Source organism: Anomaloglossus baeobatrachus, chromosome 3 (genome assembly GCF_048569485.1).
Source record: "Anomaloglossus baeobatrachus isolate aAnoBae1 chromosome 3, aAnoBae1.hap1, whole genome shotgun sequence".
Taxonomy (NCBI): domain Eukaryota; kingdom Metazoa; phylum Chordata; class Amphibia; order Anura; family Aromobatidae; genus Anomaloglossus; species Anomaloglossus baeobatrachus.
Genome location: NC_134355.1, coordinates 207398594 through 207420508, shown reverse-complemented (window position 1 = coordinate 207420508; position 21915 = coordinate 207398594). Strand labels below are relative to the sequence as shown.

Here is a 21915-nt window from a genome sequence, read left to right as displayed (position 1 = left end):
CAGGAAAGGATTAGATACACGGCTCAGCAGACAGTATCACACGGGATAGGATTAGATACACAGCTCAGCAAACAGTATCACACAGGATAGGATTAGATACAGCAACTCAGCAGACAGGTACCACACAGGATAGAATTAGATACAGCAACTCAGCAGACAGTATCACACAGGATTAAATTAGATACCCAGCTCTGGAGACAGTATCACGCAGGAGAGGATTAGATACACAACTCGGCAGACAGTATCACACAGGATAGGATTAGAAACACAGCTCAGCAGACAGTATCACACAGGAGAGGATTAGATACACAGCTCAGCAGACAGTATCACATATGACAGGATTAGATACACAGGTCAGCAGACAGTGTCACACAGGATAGGATTAGAAACACAGCTCAGCAGACAGTATCACACAGGAGAGGATTTTATACAGAACTCAGCAGACAGTATCACACAGAATAGGATTAGATACACAACTAAGCAGACAGTATCACACAGGATAGAATTAGATACACAGCTCAGCAGACAGTACCACACAGGAGAGGATTAGATACACAGCTCAGCAGACAGTATCACACAGGAGAGGATTAGATACACAACTCAGCAGACAGTATCACACAAAATAGGATTAGATACACAACTCAGCAGACAGTATCACACAGGATAGGAATAGATGCACAGATCAGCAGACAGTACCACACAGGAGAGGGTTAGATACACAGCTCAGCAGACAGTATCACATAGGAGAGGATTAGATATACAGCGGCAGGGGAGGGGCGCCGGTACTCACGCACTGCTTTGCATGCACGCCCATAGCGGCTGCAGCAAAGAGAGCAGGGGGAAGTGGGGGGTGTCCTTGGAGACAGTAGCAGTGGGGGGTGGGGCGATGGTACTCACATGCTCTGCATACACGCACATGTGACGCCCTGGACTAGCCAGGTTGTCACAGGTAGGCCCTTACACCCCTCCCCCCCACTGATAAGGTGACAGCAGCCAAACTACAAAACCCTTGTCACCTCCCTCCGGGTTTGATGTTCACAGCAGGGTGGTGGAGCCAGGCGGTTGGCTCCACCCACCGAGGAGTTCACAGGCCCTGAGGCGGGAAAAACAGTAGTCTAGTAGAGTTGAGCTTTGACAGTGGAGTGGAGTGAAGTTTGACGGCAGACCTGTGTCCAGGTCTGCCATAGTCTACACCAGGTGTCTGGGTTGGAGCCCAGTCACCTCTGGCAAGGAAGTAGTAGTAAAACTCGGGCACAGAACAAGTAATCAAGAAAAAGAGAAAATATGTATTCTTTTTAATCTGCTTTTTATTTGTGCAAAGGTTTGAAAAATAATAACGTTTCGACCTTACATCCAGGCCTTTATCAAAATGAGATGTAAAATGGTATCTATGGAACACAAGGTGAGTGGGTCACCCTCAGCTATCCAGGTGTTCACCAGTGACCATATTTGGTCTTACACTTGCAATACTCCTAAGCGGAGCTGTGATCCCCTTTTTTGATACTCAGGCGCCCGCCTTCCCTTTTTCGGCCTATATACGGTCTCATCTGACCAATACTGCTCTCTGGCCTACTGAGGAGTGACTGACCCCAATAAGTCCCTGATAGGACCTTTTTTCCTGATTCATATATCATTCTGACCCATAAACCACGCAAATCGTTTATAAAGCCGTGATGCCGTATCGCAACACTTCCTGTGACTATCATACATAGGAGTTCTCTTGAGCACAAGCAAAGGTATACTCCCTTTTTTCACAACCCTCATACGGGTAAAACGGCTGACCCACTCACCTTGTGTTTCATAGATACCATTTTAGATCTCATTTTGATAAAGGCCTGGATGTAAGGCCGAAACGTTATTATTTTTCAAACCTTTGCTCAAATAAAAAGCAGATTAAAAAGAATACATATTTTCTCTTTTTCTTGATTACTTGTTGTGTGCCCGGGTTTTACTACTACTACATTGCCCTTTTTTTTCCCGGAGGCACCTATTAAATTACGATGAACCAGATATCATCTTATACCTCTGGCAAGGATGCAGACGGTGGTGGCCACCTGCAGGATCTGGGATTACAGCCGGGGAAACCGTAGGGACCGGGGACGGGCGGTGGCCCGCCGGTACCGAACCGGGGAACCAATTGGAAACCGGAGCACCAGGAGGGATACTCAGACCCAGTACGAGGCCCAGAAACAACCGGGCTGAGTCAAATCAACTGATTGAGGACTGGACTTAAGGACCTATCCCACCTAAGACCCGACTGAAGACAACAGCCCAACCATTAGGGTAACGCCACCGCCCAGACATAGAGACCCGGGGGGCCAGCGTCTGCGGGCAAAAAGGGCTCTCCCGGCACATACCAAGCCGGGGAGCGGACTACCGTTGCTCAGTCATAGGGGTCGACAGTTTCTACATAAGCGAGGTGCAGGAGAAAGATGAACACCACCAACCTGTTAAGGGGGAAAACTGCAGCCGGCTACGGGCACCGTTCACCATCTTGTTTGGTTTACCAGAGACTCCAGCATGTTTGTAATAGTGAGTACAACAGTGCCTTCGGGCCGCGCACCGCTCCGCACCGCACCGACACACCAGCACGCATCCAATCCCCAGCCTCAGCACCTCCCTTGGGCCCCCGGGACCATCATTCCCCCTACCCACGGAGGGGTCAACACCAAGCTGCGCAACACTGTCCCCGGGAGCCTAGTCAACGGCAGCGGTGGTGTCCATCCATTCACCACAACCTGTGGGTGGCGTCACAAATTCAAATCCCTTACAAACAACCGCGGCTCCGGCCGTGGACTTCCCACCGAAGTCCCTACGCGTAGCGCCAACTCCCTTTCAGAGCGACGTGACCCCCGCGTCCGTGAGGAGTTCGAGCCACCCACTGATGAGCACAGATCCAAGCGGCTCGGCAGCCGGCCGAGCCCCGGGGCGGTACACACACAAACAAAGAAACACACACACAGCTTTGCTGCATGCACGCCGGAGACGGGGGGAGAGCAGGGCTGGGTAGAGCGAGGGGAGGGGATGTCATTGGAGATAATCCACCATTGCAGGCCGCTCCAGCTGTCGGTAACCGCAGTGTTCTAGGATTTGTTAGGATAGTACTGCTTTCTCTTTCAGATCTTGGCTGTGGGGAAAAATGCAGCCCAGCCCAAACCATGGGCTATGGAAAAATCGCGGCTGAACACACTCACGGCTGTGAATTGGGCCGCCCACATAGGCGTTACTATTTCACAATGGGACAGTTGTATTTGAACTAATGGGGTCGGAATCCAACCACTATCGCCTATGTCCATGAGATGCAGTAAATTGAGCCTGCACTGTCGTGCTAGAACTTGGAATGTAAAATGGCAGCTTTGTCAGCTTTCCAGGATTATAAAAACTGAAAGACATCTTTATTTAAAGCAAGATAACATTATAACTGCATGTTATCTTACAAGAAATCATTGTTTGGATTATATAAATCCGAGACACCTTACCTTTAAAGAGGTTTACCATTGATGATCTAAGGTCATAACATAGCGCTATGTTATGCCCGGACTTATTATGGTGAAAGTCCGTAATATTCTGAAGCTTCTGCTTTCTTGGCCAATGTCCCCTCATGAGTAAGCTAAATATGAAACGCGTCGTTGGGACTAGGAGCGTATAAGGTCAGATTGTTGCCTTTGATGGGTATTGTGAGGTTGCTGTTTTGCCCCCCCCCCCCTCTATTAGACAACACATTTTTGTTTGAATTCTATCACCTCAGTGTTTTATGACCATATGCATGTTTTGATGACATTTCTTAACACTGTTAAGGTGGTGTCATACACAGCGATGGCGACAACGATGTCGCTGCTAAGTCACCATTTTCTGTGACGTAGCAGCGACGTCCTGTCGCTATGTGTGACATCCAGCAACGACCTGGCCCCTGCTGTGAGGTCGCCAGTCGTTGCTGAATGTCCTGCTTCATTTTTTGGACGTTGCTCTCCTGCTGTGAAGCACACATCGCTGTGTGTGACAGCGAGAGAGCGACGACCTGAAGCGAGCAGGGAGCAGGGAGGCGGCATCTGGCAGCCTGCGGTAAGCTGTAACCAAGGTAAACATCGGGTAACCAAGCGAAATGCTTCGCTGGTTACCCGATATTTACCTTGGTTACCAGTGTCCGCTGTTCTCAGGCTGCCAGTGCCGGCTCCCTGCTGCCTGCACACGAAGCCAGAGTACACATCAGGTAAATAAGCAAAGGTTTGCTTATTAACCCGATGTGTACTCTGGCTAGGAGTGCAGGGAGCCAGTACTAAGCGGTGTGCGCTGGTAACGAAGGTAAATATCGGGTAACCAGTTAAGCATTTTGCTTGGTTACCCGATATTTACCTTAGTTACCAAGCACAGCATCGCTTCCATGCCACGGTGCTGACTGGGGGCTGGTCACTGGTCGCTGGTGAGATCTGCCTGTTTGACAGCTCACCAGCGACCATGTAATGACGCAGCAGCGATCCTGATAAGGTAGGTCGTCCGTCGTGATCGCTCCTGCATCGCTACGTGTGACCCTAGCTTTAGGTGTTCTAGATTATGATTATCACATTCTGGCGTACACACTTATAGACATCAGTTGGACACAATTGATGTTGTTTTGGGTAAATCACACCTGTGTACACAGTGAGAGAATTGTTTTTGGGACCGGGTTCTCTTACTGTTATTCTCCTCTGTGTATACAGTGGGAGCTTTGCATAACATCAGCTCCTTGTGCTGTATTTATTTTTTGGTTTTACAAACGTTTATGTTGTGTGTGCAAAATATTTTAATTCGTAATTATTAAAAGTTATATTTTATTTTTGTCTTCACACATTTTGGTTACACCGCTTGCTTGGCTTTTTTCATATAACCTTGGTGAGCATCAACACACGATTTCTAATAATGGAATTAAAAATAACAAAAATTATCATTTTACCTAATAATGTTAATCTAGCAACATCCATCTTTCACCAATTTATTGAAAAGACAAAAAAAATCCGGTCCGCTGTAATCCATTTTGGAGGTCCCACAATGACTGTGTGTATATGGGGGGCATGCTCAGTGAAGGTATCCACCATTTTCTGGAAATGCAGGCACTACATGTGAGGAGTGTGGGTGTAGTGACCTGAGAATACTGCACTCACTCTCTCCGGGTCCAGAGCACAGCAGTGTGAGCTGCTGTAATGCTCTGTGCATGCAGCCAGCATTTTTACTGGAGACACAGAGATGGAGGGGCTGCAGATTAATAGCACTGCAAAAGGTAACTGGGGAGACTGGAGCAGGACCGTAGGAGACAGGGGGGTGACAGCCTGACGTGGGTGACCTGGGAAGATCATTCTGTGTCATCTTACACAAAAAGCAGAGGAGGAGGATGAATGCGGGGGGCATACCACAAGTGCAGCGGCCATTTTACATCATCGGGAGGGGGACGGGGACAAGGATCGGGGGTGAGAAGACATTGGCCACACCGGTGACCGGGGGAGGACATTCATCTCCCATCTGACATATTTGATCATGCCAGATGGGAAATTAATATTTTTTCACTGGCGCTGCATTAACTTTCATGTGGTCACTGTTATATGGTTTATAACGGTGATCATGTGACCAGGGACCAAAAAAACATGATCTCCCAGAGATTCCGGAGATTTTCCGACGCTGTGGGGGCGCTATACCCTTTTTCCTGAGCATCGTTAAAAAGCGGAGCAGAGGAATAAGTACCCTTTCCTGCTGCTGTTAAAAGGCATATCGGCGGTCATTAAGGAGTTAACTAGTAAAGCCAGGCCTGGACTTACAGTCTGTCTCACCAGACACATTTCCTGTGAGCCAGTCTAATGTGGGCCAATCTGCCTGCCATTTGTTAAACTGTACATGTGCAGAGCTGATTATTAGTTCTGCATCCCACAGTTGCCTATGTTGGCATTAGGCTAGGGCCCCACTTTGCGTTTATCTACTTGCAGTTCTAAACGCACGTTTTGGGCTTAATTGATTTGACCAAAGTTGCCTTTTTCAGAAATTTAGCACTGAAAACGCATGCGTATTTACCGCGTTTTAGTTGCGTTTTCAGTGCTTTTTACCCGCTTTTCCACCTGCGTTTTGATAGCTGCGTTTTGAACATCATGACACTGCTAAATAAAGTTTAAATAGTCAAACTCAATGAAAAAATTGGAAAAAAAGGAACAAATCTATATTTTTGTGAAAAATAATGAAAATAGATTAATTTAATGAAATTATAGCGGTAATATGATATTTAATGGAAAAATTGCAATAATTTATTAAAATTCTTATTTTTAATTATCGGACTATGTGTGTGTGTAAAGGGACATATGAAATCATTATTTTGATGTCCAAAAAGGATGCGTTTTTGAAGTCCAAAACACATGTTTTCTGCACTGGAAAAGCAGGTAAAACATAGGAATTTGCTGGAATCTTGGTTTTTGCCATTTCTCATAGACTTCAATGTTAGCAAAACGCACCCAAAATGGCAAAAAAATTTGACATGTTCTTTCTTTGAACGCATGGTTTTTGCCACAAGATATGCAAATTAAACGCAGCGTTTTAAAACGCAAAGTGGGATCTAGAAATCTCCATTTTCCATAGACTTTGCTGGAAAATCAAAACGCATGCCTTTTGGCATGAAAAAGGTGCTTCTCAAAACGGACCTAAAAAGCACCAAAAACGCAGGTGGAAACGCAAAGTGGGGCCCTAGCCTTAGAAGGATCTGCTTTTTTGCAAGTTTGAAATATTTCAGTGACGTGAGTGCTGAACGTATAAAATCTGAGTGATATGTCTCTATTTTGTGAGTGACATATACAGTATCTGATATATTTGTGACATAGTAGTGGACATTGCCTGTGCAGCCAGTTCTTATGCAAAGATAGTGAAGTGGAATCAAACACTTGACATTATATCATCAGAAAGACAACACCATAGCAGCAATCATTTAAAACCATACCAATGGCAGTACATAGGCCCTCCTTGATCAATTTATCTGACTCTGCTCAGCTGATGCCTTTACAGTTCGGTCCAGAAATATTTTGACAGTGACAGAGCCTCTGTGGTTTGGGTTCTGCATGCCACTATTCTTTATTGAAAATGTAACAACTGAGGTGGAATTGAAGTGTAGAATTTCATGTTTATTTAAGGGGCTTCAAAAAAACACATCCTGTGAATCCGTGTATCCGTATTCCGTGATTCACGGCACACGTGTGTTATTTATGTTCTATCCGTTATCCGTGCTCCGTGATTGCATATGGACATAACCTCACCTGCCCCCGCTCCTGCTGTCCGTGGTGCTGAAGAGTCCCGCGGTGCGGCACCCGGCCGCCGCTGTGTCACCTCTGCAGCTACTTCCAGGTCAGCTGTGTCATGCATAATGAATATGCACAACAGTAATGAGCCGGCCAGGGATCTGCGAAGAGCAGAGGCAGAACACAACATCGCTGGAAATGGTGAGTTAAAAATGTTTTTATTTTCAATATTCGTGATTTTCTGGTACATGTTTCACAGATTACAACATAGTGTGGTCCGTGGGACATCAGTGATGCCAGAAAAAAACGGACAAGTCTCCGTGTGGAGCACACGGACACGCATGTACGCCGCATGGAGACACGGTCAGTGAAAAATCACTGATGTGTGCGCAGACCTATTGATTATAAAGGGTCTGCATATGTCAATGATTCTGGTACGTATAAAAACTAGCACACACGTACCAGAATCACTGACGACTGAAACAGGCCTTAAGGTGATTTTCCACTACTTAAACATTGATGAGCTTATCCATAGGATAGGTCATCAATTTCTGATAGGCCGAGGTCCGGCACCCAGCACCCCCACCAATCAGATATTATCCGTGACAGTTTATTAAGCCAAAACAGGAAATAGAACTCCATATCAAACCACCATAAATTATGGCAACCTCACCATATCAAAACTAAGAACCAAAGATTTGAGTTTGCGCAAAAGCTATATAAATCATCAACAGAGAGTCTGTATATATTAAATATCTTTTTTATATCATAATTACAAAAAAAATTCTATTAGAAAATAAAGTGCTGGTACCCACAGATTTTAAAATTCCCTACCCCAAAAAACATCCATAAGACAAAACTGGTACAGTGTGGTACAATAATTATAAATATTACAAAAGAGAGAAGTATTGCACATTTTAAACCTCTGGGTATACATACAATCACACATATATCAATTCTGCTAATCAAAATCACCTCATCAATAGTATAAAGTGCAGAGTGCAGAGAAAATATAGGATGGCTGACCCGGCATAGTTGAGGACACAGAAAAATGGCAGTATTATCACCTGTCCTAATCACATAATATATACATATATACCTCTTAAGGCAAATTTGTAAGCAAAAGCCGGGACCAATGATTATAAACGGCCACCTATAAGTTAATGGGTGATGAGCATAGCAAAAATCAAAGAGTCCCAGAGGTCAGACCACACTGCCCAGCACCTCGACGCGTTTCGCTTCCGCTTCGTCAGGAGGTGCTGCTGCAGTCAAGTGGTCATTCTTATATAGTACAAGGCCCACCTGATGTCCTCCATGGCGCGCGTTGCAGGGCGGAAGCCGCGTCATCCACCGCAGCCGGCGTCCCGGAAGACGCTGTGCGCATGCACAGTAAGCGTCTCTCAATTGGGCGCCGGCCAGGGAGGAGAGACGGCCACCACCATGCAGCGCGCGCGCTGACGTCAGTCCGGCCAGCAGCCATATTAGAAGGGGGCAAAGATAATGGCAAAATACATAGTATAGTTTTTAAACAGCCTGGTACATAGAAATAAGGCGGACATATTTATATATAGAAACGATGCTTGAATACATCACAGTAAAGATATATTACATATAAATACATATATAGCACAATGTAACAGCCCATATATGGGCGGACAACTGCTCAATGCTGACACCTAGAGGATAATTCCTCATAAATGCCATAATCAGTGTAAAATCCACCATTTATTTCATTAAGGTATATAAAATCTTTGACATATTTGATATGATCATATTAAGCAGTCAGATAGTTATTTGAATATTATCTTCATCCCAAGTAAGGAAGTGCTTCAAACATATTGTTCATGATCCATAAAGTAATTCATGCAGTAGAAGGTAACGGTCCATTTCATCCGCCAAAATTCATATTATTATATTGTGCAGCCAGGAACTCTATGTATACAAATAAATAAATAGAAGAATGACCTAAAATTACAAAAAGGTGAGTAAGTCGATTGACAGCTTCAAAAAAAGGGGAGAATTTTATATCCCCTAATCCTTTTAGGGTCACCACCCCTAGGGCTCAGGTATACCCTATCTATGCCTCGGAATTTGAGCAGGCGCCAGTTACAATTGTGCCTGTCTCGGAAATGCCTTGGAATATTTTTCAATAACTCCAATTCCTCAGATTTCACAGTCCTAGCCGCCTTCTTAATATCTCTAATATGCTCGAGAATCCTCACTCTAAGCTCACGGGAGGTCAGGCCCACATAAATGAGCCCACATGGGCATGTAGCCCAGTAAATCACATGAGTTGTTCTGCAATTAATGTTATGAACAATTTTGAATTCTTTGTCATGGCCAGAATTATAGAATGTAAATACTCTCTCCATCTGTGAGCAGGCCCCACAGTCCCCACAGCAGAAGGAACCCCATCTTGGTCCTCTTGATTTCTCCAGAAAGTTAGAGGGAGGCGGTATATAATGGCTTCTCACCATCATTTCTTTTAAGGTTTTTGACCTCCGTGGTGTTATAGAGGGCCTATCCGTAAGAACAGATCTAAGATCACTGTCAGATAATAGTATAGGCCAGTAGTGCCCAATCACCTCCTTCATCTCACGCCAGTGAGAGTGATAGGGCGTGATAAGCCTCACTTGGTCATCAGATGTCTTAACTACTGACCTCAAAAGATTTTCTCTAGGTGTAGCCTTAGCCCTATCGTAACCACGCTGGATTACATCATCTGCATAGTGTCTGTTCTTGAATCTCCTTTTTAGTTCCAAAGCCTATCCATCAAAAAGGTTAATATTTGAACATATACATCGGGCCCTAAGAAACTGACCTGTTGGGACCGATTTTATGACTTGTGGTGGATGGGATGATTTGGCACATAATAAAGAGTTGACGGCAGTGTCTTTTCTATAGATGTCTGTCTTGATGGAACCGCACTCACTCCTCACGACCTTGATGTCCAAAAACTCAATAGAGTCCATGCTGCAATGATAGGTCAGATGGATGTTAGAGGCATTATTGTTCAAAGATGACAGAAACAAATCAAGCTTCTGTCGCTCACCCTGCCAAATCGCAAAGATGTCATCAATATACCTCACCCACAATATCACTGTTCCACCATCATCCTCAGGAAATTGAATTAGGCGTTCCCAATACCCCAGGAAGAGGCACGCATACGAGGGCGCACAAGACGCCCCCATAGCAGTGCCCCTCTCCTGGAGATAGTACCGCCCCCTGAAGAGAAAGTAATTGTGGGTGAGAATAAATCTGAGCAGAGTGAGCAGGAGATTGACCAGCCCCCCATCCAAAGAGGTGGTGCCCAAGAAAAACTCCACTGCCCTTAGTCCGTCTGCATGAGATATAGACGTATAGAGAGATTCTACATCTGCAGTTAACATTATGGTATTTTCGTCAAGATGCAAATCCTGCAGACGGCCAAGAAGTCAGTGGAGTCTCTGATGTATGAAGGGAGATCAAACATCAGGGGCTTCAGATAATGATCCAAAAAATTGCAGACAGGTTCACAAAGACCATTGATACCCGAAACAATCGGTCTGCCCGTGGGATTTGATATGTCCTTGTGAACCTTTGGTAAGAAGTACAGAGTTGGTGTTGTAGGAAACTGTTTAAGCAGTCCCTCAAACACCGACTGCGGTATGATACTCTCATTGAATGCCTTTTTAAGTATCCTCTCAAGTTCACCCTGAAATAAAGTTGTCGGATTACTATCCAACTTACGGTAACAATCACGATTGTTCAATTGCCTAAAGGCCTCATGTTCATATTTCACAGTCGGCCAGATCACTACATTTCCCCCCTTGTCGGCCTGTTTCACCACGATGTCCCTCATCTTGGCCAGTTCGTCAATTGCCCTCCTTTGTCTCGAACTTAGATTGTCATGTGATATTTTCTCAGGAATTTTGCGTAAGTCCTGAATGACCAATCTGGTGAAGAGATCAACCGTGGGACAGGACGACAAGGGGGGAAAAGCAGCGGACCTCTTTTTGCAGGACTGTGGAAATTTGGGTACGTCTGGTTCATCCTGCTCAGCCAGTAGGGACTCTAGAAGAGAAACAATTTCTCTGTCCTGTGCCGATAGATTGGTTAAGTCTTCCCCATCCCTATTTTTGGCAAAGTACTTCTTATACAGAAGTTTCCGACTGAATAGCTGAACATCCTTAATGGCCGTGAACTGATCATATTTAGCTACAGGTGAAAAAGACAGTCCCAGCTGCAAAACCTCAAGTTGTGCCTGAGTTAGTGTCTTGTCAGAAAGGTTAATTACCTTTAGGTTATCTTTCGGACCATACTCCTTAGTGCCACCGGTTGGATAATTTGCTCTTTTTCTGGCGGAATTGCATGTCACTACTCCACCCATCACAGGTCTGTCGGAGCTGTCGCCAGATTGCACATGGTCTTAATTTGGGTGAGGGCTTCTTGAGCGATCGTCAGAGGAAAAAGAACCATTTCTATATTGAGATCTAGATCTTGAGCCAAAGTGTCTCGCATGATGCCATCGAAACACATTATTAGTCTCATGGTCGGTGATGTCCCGCTGGAACTTTTTAAGTTTGAATTGTTTGATATCAGTCTCCCATTACGCACTTTCCTTTTGTATTTCCCTCTCAAGGGCATCAATAGCCTCCTTAGACATTTTGGTTTTAATTTCAGCATTCATTTGCTCAATTTCGGTTTCAAGGGACTCTATTTTCTTCTTGTCAAGGCCTATGAGGAGTTCGAGCATAGTACGAGAACATAGACTACAGGCTTCCTCCCACCTCTTTTTAAATATTTCATCAGATACCTCAAAAGAGGGAAAAACCTAGACCCTCAGGCCCCTAGGGGTAATTCCTCGGGAGAGATATTGTTCAAGGGAGGCCTTGTTCCACCAAGTCCTCATCCGCCTCTTCAAGAGATCCTTAAATTTATTCTGTAACTCACGATTTGATGATGAAGACTGAGTAAAGCTCTGATTGGAGCTGCCACCGAATATCTCACCGATCTGTGAGGCTCAGCAACCATCACGACTTTTATAGTCCATTACAGGGTCTAGATCCGAAACAGAAAGAAAGGCAGCAGGTGGCCATAAATGTTCAGTTCCTGAGTTGCTCCATCTTCTGATAGTGGCCAGGGCCAGGTACCCCACATCCGCCTCCTATTCAAAGCAATAGGAGCTGGATGTGCAGTACCTGTCCACAGCCACTGCTCAGAAGATGGCGCTCCAGAGCCAAGCATTTCCAGTCATCTGTTGCCACCACCCACACCGAGAGCAGGTGATCACCAGGCCTGCGGGTATTACACCTCAGCCAATAAGACATTCATGACCTATCGTAAGGATAGCTCATCAATGTTAAAGTAGTTTAAGTTTAAGTTTTATCCCAAGCATGTGAAATGCATGCTTGATTGGGTAGAGATCTGGTGACTGCCATGACCATGGCACAATATTTCTCTTCTTTGCTTTAAAAAATTCCTGAGTTGTTTTTGCAGTATATTTTGGGTCATTGTCCATATGTACTGTGAAGTGCTGTGCAATCAACTTTGCTACATTTGGTTGAATCTGAGCAGAAATTATAGCCATGTACACTACAGAATTCATCCAACTGCTTCTGTTTTCTGTTACAGTCAATAAACACTAGTGACCTAGTGCCATTGAAAGATGTACAGAGGATGGGGTGTGATTTGGTACATGAGTAGAGATGAGCGATGTTCGAGTTGAAGAGGTCGCCGATTTCAAATTCGAGTGATTTTGGGCAACGTTCGAGTCGTTCGAGGAACTCGAAGGATTTGCTTCAAGTTTGGCTTTTCGAGTTACGTTCGGTAAGGCTTCGATCACCAAAAAGCGTAGCTAGTTACTAGCTGGCTTTTTACTGTAATACTGTGAGTCACTGTAAATCATGATATTATCAAAATTCAGCGTAAAGTGTGGAGGGGGGACGGGGTTTAGATCAGTGCTGCTGCAGAGTGCTGAAAGAATGGCGATCGCCATTTTGTTTTTTTTCCCTAACTGCATGTACAGTGGGGCGGTCCAGGCTGTCAGCCAATCACAGACACACACACAGCAAAGTGGATTTTTGCCAAACAAGCAAGGGTATGTGTCATTGGCTGTGCATGTCACATGTCTTTGCCCTATAAGACTCAGCCATTTTCCCCGTCGCCGACATTATCTGTCTGCTGCAGGTGGGTGACAGTCACCGCTCCCCCTCCCGCTGCTGCTGCTGTGTGCGCTATAGACATACAGTGCAATCCTTTTCAGAGCTACATTACAGCCATTCATAGCCATTTCTGCTAGGCAGGTCTGTGCCAGCACTGTGCAGGGGTTTATATCACAGCATCTGGCTAAATCAGCTCAGGCAATTCCTTGGAGCATTGTTTCATTGGCAGGGATAGAAAGTGAGGCTTCCTCTGCTGACAAGCTAGCTACAGTAACTGTGCATTCTACACACCTCTCCATTTTTCCTTTGCAATTTTAAGTGCAAAAAGTGCCGCTACTTTAAGGGGCATACTAAAATTGTCTGGGATACTAACTTAGGGTTCCTCTCCTGTCAAGCAAGGTACACCAAGTGTGCATTCTACACACCTCTCCATTTTTGCTATGCAATTTTAATTTCCAAAAGTGCTGACACTTTTAGGGGCATACTAAAACTGTCTGGGATACTAATGTGACGCCCTGGCAAAACCATGTAGTCACAGATAGACCCCTGCACAACACCTTCCCTCACTTAGGAAACACACAGCCAACCTGAAACCCTAATCACCCCCCTTAGAGAAAGATAGACACACAAGTGGGCGGGACCAGGCGGTTGGACACGCCCACCCAGGGGTTTAGACAGCCCGGGGCGGGAAAACAGTGGTTAGTTCAGTTTGTAGTTTAAGTGGAGAGGAGTGTGGGCTGGAGCTAAGTGTAGCTCCAGCAAAGGAAGTTCAAGTTGAACAGAGCCAGGGTAGGAGCTCTGGTGCCTTTGGCTAGGTGGCAGATGGTGGTTTCCGTCAGCAGGAGATAGGAAGACGGCTCGGCAGAACCGAGGTGGACCGGTACAGGGTTGTAGCTTGCCGGTTCCGACACGGGGAACCGACCCAGAAACCGGAGCACAAAGGGGGTACTCGGACCCTGAAGCCAGGACCCGAAACCAGCGGCCTGGTTAATTAACTGATTGAGGCCAGGACTAGAGATCCTGTCCCACCCAAAGGGACCACTGCCTGGCTGGAGCGGGAGCTGGCGAGATTCTGTGTCCAGGTGCGGTCGCAGTCTTTGCAACAGGTGCTGGAGTGGAAAGCAGAGGTCTGGAGAATGGTGGCCGTGGTGTGGGCCCGTGAGAGCCGAGCTACCCGCGCAGTGTCGTGACGGGAGAAAGGTACCCAGACCGTCTCGTCCTCTTTGACCTACCCGGAGCTGGAGCCTGTTTCCTACGTGATGGGAGAGTGCCGGCCGGCACTGCTCCCAGGAGCAGCGGCATCACCTGCTATACCACCTCCATTCCCAATGGAAGTTCAAAGCTGGTCTCGGAATGCTGACCCTCGGGGGCCAAGTGAGCCATACGGCCCCATGCAGCAGTGGTGGCAGTTCCTGGCTACCTCCCCTGCAAAGTCCCCGTTGGGACCGTTTGTTGATCCCGTTACAGTTATGGTTCCCATTTGCAACTAAAAAGACAATGGCCGTGAACTTGCAGGCCAACCCATAAACTTTTGGGTTTTGTAAATAGCCCCCCAACCAACCTTCTCACCATGCCGCAGTCTCTGGAGAGGCTGATTGGAGGACGGGCCTGCAGTAGAGTTGGCCGAGGCCCTGCCACCAGCAAAACCAGTGACTACCCTCTGGGTCAGGGGTCCCCTGGACGTAGGGCCCTTGAAAAAGGACTGTCGGGTAAGGAACTTTTTACCCGGCCCATTTGGGCAACACCCGGACCTACTCTGGACTTGGGCAAGGGGTGCCAACCTGTGTTTTAGTGGTGGCATCAGGGCTAGGTTGTTTTGTGTGGGTGAGGTGAGAAGGACCCGGTCTGTCCCGTCCCGTCCCGGTTTTATATGTGACACGTTAAAGTAACATGCCTCCCGTAAGGGAAGAAACCAAAATATGCTTAATTGTAAATATGTTAGTATGCTTGTAAACTGTTTACCCTTTTATCTTTTCCAGTTCAATAAATGTTGGTGGTCGGACAGCCCACGGACGATCTGTATTAAACCAAGGGAAAAGTGACGCCCTGGTAAAACCAGGTAGTCACAAATAGGCACCCGCATAACACCTTCCCTCATTAGGAAACACACAGCCAACCTAGAAACCCTAGTCACCCCACCTTAGGGAAAGATAAACACACCAGTGGGCGTGACCAGGCGGTTGGACACGCCCACCCAGGGGTCCAGACAGCCCGGGGTGGGAGAACAGTAGTTAGATCAGTTTGGAGTTCATTTTGGTAGGAGTGTGGGCTGGAGCTAAGTGTAGCTCCAGCAGGTGAAGTTCAAGTTGAACGGTACCCGGGTAGGAGCCCTGGTGCCTTGGCTAGGAGGCAGATGGTGGTCTCCATCAGCAGGAGATGGGAAGACGGCTAGGCAGAACCGAGGTGGACCGGTACAGGGTTATAGCCCGCTGGTACCGACACGGGGAACCGACCCAGAAACCGTAGCACAAAGGGGGGTACTTGGACCCTGAAGCCAGAACCGGAAACAAGCGGACTGATTAATTCACTGATTGATGCCAGGACTAGAGGTTCTGTCCCACCCAAAGTCCCTCATAGAAGACAACAACCCACCGATAGGGATAAGAGGTCACCGCCAGGGCCCATAGATCCTACGGGCCAGCGTCTGCGGGCATGGCTCCTAAGGCCACATCCAGCCGGGAGCGGACTCCTGAGTTTCAGACTAGGAAAGTCCACCTTACACAAAACAATGCAGAGGAAAAGGATAGAGACCACTAGCCGAGTGGTGGACCCGAATGCAACCGGCCGCGGCATCGGCCACCAGCACCTTGGTTTACCAGAGTCTTGTGTGGTTTATTAACTGTGAGTAAACAAACACTCCCTGCGGTCGCTATACCCTGCACCAGAGCCAGTGGGTCCCGGGGGCAACCATCCCTACCCACGGAGGGGTTAACATCCAGCTGGCATTACATCTCCCCTGGGTGCCCCTATCACAGCAGCGGTGGTGTCCCAACTCACCACACACCGTGGGTGGCGTCACGAACTTAACACAGCCTAGCCCGTACATCTACGTCCCCCCATTTATTCGGCGTGTACGTGAAACCCCCGGGTCCGGAGACCCTTGAGCCACTACCCAGCAGGTCTGGATCCGAGCAGTGCCAGCTGCTGGCACGGGGGCGACACACAGAAGCTGATAGTCTGTTTTCTGAGACAGTTGTTCAGGCTACTGAGCATGCTCTGGCACTTAGTGCATCAGACGCTAGGTCCGTTAAGGAACTCACTGGCCATGTCCGTGAGGTGGCAGTCCATGATAGTACAGAGGGCATCAGGTGTCCTGATGATGTGGTCACTCCGGAATGGCTCGCAGAGGCCCACCCCTATGATTTGCCACCTCATCATTGTTCGTCAGACGATGACTGTTGAGGTGTTTGGGGCGTGGCTGCCATGAGGTCATCATTAAAGTGGCAGTTCCGGATAGGCCGCTGGTTATGTCACTGATGGCACGTGGCACTCTGCTATTGGCTCCTAGAGGTGCATTGTGGTCCACCCTGGGTTTGGGCGGACCCAGGTTATCAAAGGGGCTGTAGACAACAAGGAGGTGCGCATTCTTCTATTATGCTCAGACAGAGCACACCTCCATGTGTTGAACACATTACGGCTTTAGGCCAGAGGTAGGCAGGGATAGGGCATAGGTGCAGGACGCCACCACACTTGGTAACGCAGAACGGTTATGACCAGCTCCTGTCCTACCAGTTCTGCTAGTGCAGCACAGTGGCATTAACTGGGCTGCTGCTGCGCCTGCTGTCCACAGGTGGGCCCCCTACGCACACGGACAGCATACCCAATGGCCCCTGTGTTGTTAGCAGGGAGTTCCTGGGCTGGGTGTGTGGACCCTGTGACGCTAACAGGGTTCACAGTCTCCAGATTCGAGTGTCGTCTAATTCGGTTCAGGCTACTATTAGTTTCAGAGCCACCCAGCTCTGTATCCTCCGCCTAACCTTTGGGTTGCCAGGATCTCTTTTTCCATCTGGGAGCATGGTGGACCCCGACTGGCGATTGGGATATATACCACCTTATCCAAATCTGCCAGTCCCCCTGTAACAGATGGTGTTTCTTCAGCAGATGTTACTGTTGCTTAACCACCAAACCCACGGACACAAACTTTTTACCCCTTTCCAACACACCTGTTCCCCTTTCCACCAGCATCTGGCCTTTTTCCATTCATTTGGTATATGACCAAATTTGCAACTCTGCAGGGACACCCTACTCAACGCCATATCAGCACAGCAGCCAGCCCTCTGTCCCTCAGATGTGGACAAGTAAAAGACCATTTCCTCCTAGCCATGACAAAGCGTTGAAATTCATTCTGTGCAGCACTGGTGTTTAGTGGAAAAGCAGATCTAAGATTGCGTACCAGCTTCTGCAGATACTCTTGCATATGTGCGTCCCTTTCTATGGCAGGACTTATCTCGCCAAATTTTGTCTTGTATCGGGGATCTAACAGTGTGGCAACCCAGTAGTCAGCATTACTTTGAATTGTGACAATCCGAGGGTCATGTTGTAGGTAGTGCAGCAAGAAGGTGCTCATGTGTCTTGCGCATCCAGGAGGACCAAGTCCTTGCTGTGTTGGTGGCGGCGAAGTGAGAATCATGCTTCCTTCCTCTGCCCTCTCTCCCCAACCTTGCACAACAGAAATGTGATCAAGCTCTCCCTCATCTACTGAGTCTTCCATGCCCATGGCCAGTTCGTCCTCCATTTCTTCCTGGGCTCCTGCACCTTCCTCAACAGTTTGGCTGCTACTATGCGCCCTTGTTAATCCCTCTCCCCCACCATCCCATGCCTGCTGCCTTGGTGCTGCTGACCGTCTGGACCTTGTAGATCTTGTTATCCCTTCTGCATATGACTCATCCTGTACTTCCTCCCCTTCCTCTTGTCCTACTACCTGACTCTGAATACTGTTTACAGTGTGCTCCAGCATGTAGCTGACCGGAATTGTCATGCTAATAATGGCATCGTCAACGCTAAATATCTTCGTCGCCATTTGTAAACTGTGAAGAAGGGTGCATAGGTCCTTGATCTGAGACCCCCTCCAGCAGCGTGATCTTCCCCACCTCTGGATCTCGTTAGCCCAGGCTATACGTCATAACATATTGCAGCAGGGCTCGCCGGTGCTGCCACAGACGAAGCAACACGTGGAGATTCAAATTCCTGCGTGTCGGCACATCACATTTCAGGCGGTGAACCGGCAGACCGAAAGACTTCTGGAGCGATGCAAGTTGTTCAGCTGCAAATTGTGAATGGTGGAAGTGAGCAAATAGCGAGCGTGCCCTCTGCAGAAGCCCATGTAGACCGGGATAGTGGTTTAAAAATTGCTGGACAACCAGGTTCAACACGTGAGCCATACAAGGCACGTGTGTCACATTGTCCTTGCGAAGGGCCGCACCAAGGTTTGCATCATTGTTGCACACGGCTGTTACGTCACCACCGGAGTCCGCTCCAGCAACTTGTACTCCGATCGCCAGGTGACACCGTGTTCCTTTCGTAGATAGTGCTGGTGATGGGAGAGAAGTCGATGCCAGCGGTGCCGGTGGCCGCAGGTTCCACTCATCCACTGGGCTGGGTTACCTTGAGATCTGCAGTACCAATGGCTGACTGTAGGTGGTGGTTGTCTCACAGCTGAAGTACCATCATTCATCTACAACCAATGGGAAGACACCACACCCTTTTTTAGGTCCTTCCTGTCTGCTGACCACTGCCAGACATAGTTTTGAACTTCTGGTTCCTGTCCGCCCAGTTCTGTTTTGTGATTTTGTGTGCTGACTACCGCTTTTTTCCTGACTAGGTCTCCTGCCTGCTGTTTATGTACCTCGTTGCCCGATCCGCATTTGACCTCTGCTTGTTTTCTGATTAAGTCCTGGCCGTCTGATTCTGTTCATGTTCCTCAATTCATGGTTTGACCCTGCCTGACTACTACTCTCTCTGACTGCAGCCTTCCACAGGTATTGATCACCTTGGGCCCTGTGTAATTCCAAATCCCTGTAAAGGTGTTAAAGGGTTTCAAGGTTCTAGGGGTGCAGCTTGGTGAGTGGCTTCCCTCTAGCCTATCCTTTACAGCCCGTCTGAGTGTGTGGATCCAGGCAGGCATTACACTGTGTCCTCTTCAGAAGGCCATCTAGGCCGGGATAGTGGTTTAAAAATTGCTGGATAACCAGGTTAAACATGTGAGCCATACAAGGCACGTGTGTAACATTGTCACGGCGAAGGGCCGCACCCAGGTTTGCATCATTGTCGCACACAGTCTTCCCTGGCTGCTGGTTGAGTGGAGACAATAATTCATGAAACTCGTTCTCCAGAGCTAACCGTCCACAACTCCTCAGCGGTGTGACTCACATTTCCCATACATTTCAAAGTAAAGATATGACCGCCTGATGGCGTTGAGCTCTGCTGCCAGCATAGTAAGGAGGTGTGCGGGATTCCTTGTGCACAGTTAGAACGTGGGCGGCCTTACCAGACAGGTTTTGAGCAGAGGTTGAGGACCTAGACGAGGTTGAGGAGGCAGAAGCAGTGGAGGAACTTCTATATACAGAGGAAGGATTGACACACAACTCGTGGGGATGGAAAGACTTGTAGAACAGACCCTTCTCCATCTCTCACCATAGTTACCCAGTGCCCAGTCAGCAACATGTTACGCCCCTGTCCATGCTTACTGGTCCAAGTATCTTTGGTGAAATGCACCCTGTCACACACAGAGTTTCTCAAGGAAGCTGTGATATTGTGTGCGACATGCTGGTGTAGCGCAGGCACGCCTTTCTTGGAGAAGGAGTGGCGACTGGGCATCTGCTCTTGGGGCACTGCGATGGGCATAAGTTTTCAAAAATCCTCTGTGTCCACCGGGTGGAAAGGCAGCATTTCTGTAGCCAACAGCTTGCAGATGCTGAAAGTCAACCTCTTAGGCATGTCATGCCCTTCTAAAATCATGTAAAACACAGCAAGGGGACTCCTACCACAGTCTCCCTCTTTTCCAAAAATTAGGCCACACACACCACTTCACTGGCATCAGTTGTCCCACAGTTGCAAACTTAACAAGTTGATTTGCATGAAGCACTATCAAAAATCCACAAGCCTTTCATCTCCCCAGGATGACACAGGGGTAGAAAAGTCATCTCTGATCCATGACTTCTTCATCTTGGTTCATTTTTCATAAAAAAGGGAACTCCAACCACAGTCTCCCTCTTTTCCAAAATTGGGCCACACACACTACTTCACTGGCATCAGTTGTCCCACAGTTGCAAACTTAAAAAGTTAATTTGCATGAAGCACTATCAAAAATCCACAAGCCTTTGCTCTCCCCAGGATGACACAGGGGTAGAAAAGTCCTTGCGGATCCATGATTTGTTCATTTTGATGAACGTTAGTTTGTCCACATTGTCACTGGACAGACGCGTGCGCTTATCTGTCAGCACACCCCCAGCAGCACTGAAGACACGTTCCGAGAGAACGCTGGCTGCGGGACACGACAAGATCCCCAAGGCATAAGTGGTGACTAGAGTTGAGCGCGGTTCGTGGTTCGTGGTTCTCCAGTTCGCGGCTCGAGTGATTTTGGGGCATGTTCTAGATCGAACTAGAACTCGAGCTTTTTGCAAAAGCTCGGTAGTTCTAGAAACGTTCGAGAACGGTTCTAGCAGCCAAAAAACAGCTAAATCATAGCTTGGTTTCTGCTGTAATAGTGTAAGTCACTCTGTGAATCAAACTATTATCACATTTCAGTGTATAGTGTGCGTGAACAGCGCCTTCAGATCACTGCTGTTTCTATAATGGCGATCGCCATTTTTTTTTTTTTTTTTCTTGTCTTCCTTCCCTAAGCGCGCGCGTCTTGTGGGGCGGGCCAGCATGTCAGCCAATCCCAGACACACACACAGCTAAGTGGACTTTGAGCCAGAGAAGCAACGGCATGTGTGATAGGATCTGCATGTCACATGTCCCTGCATTATAAAACCGGACATTTTCTTCACGGACGCCATTATCTGCCTTCTGCGTCTTTGGTGTCAGACATCACTGTCGCAGCTCCGTCTTCCTGAGTCCTATAGCCGATACAGCTGTATGCGCTGCATACACAGCGTTAGACAGCTTAGGGAGAGCACTTTATAGCAGTCCTTTTAAGGGCTCCAACCGGCAGGGTCAGAGAGCCATAGGTGACAGGTCCTGCAAACAGCAACAGCGTCTGTGTAGCCCAGGTCAGGGATTTCCTACCTGCATTTCACCATTAGGAGGGAATAGAAAGGCAGTCTTCCATTCCTCTACCCAGAGCACCACAATCCTGCCACTGTACCCTCTTGTCCTCTGCACACTCCAACTGATAACTAAGCCATTATACTAGCAAACACTCAGTGTACCTAGTGGCATCCTATACGTGGCTATTGGACTTTGCTATAGTCCCACTAGTGCAAAGACATTTGCAGAGCGCGTCTGCCTGCATTGCACACTACAACTCATTCTAACCAAGCCATTATACTAGCAAACACTCAGTGTACCTAGTGGCATCCTATACGTGG

At 47.6% G+C, this 21915-nt stretch overlaps 1 long non-coding RNA gene across 1 annotated transcript in view; it reads left to right on the top strand.

The window, feature by feature from the left end:
- Positions 1 to 21915, top strand: part of LOC142295129 (uncharacterized) — a 50506-nt gene that overhangs the window by 6972 nt on the left and 21619 nt on the right. The window contains exon 4 of the long non-coding RNA XR_012751374.1: positions 12855 to 13049. This is a non-coding gene — a long non-coding RNA (uncharacterized LOC142295129). The remainder of the gene's footprint in view (positions 1 to 12854; positions 13050 to 21915) is intronic.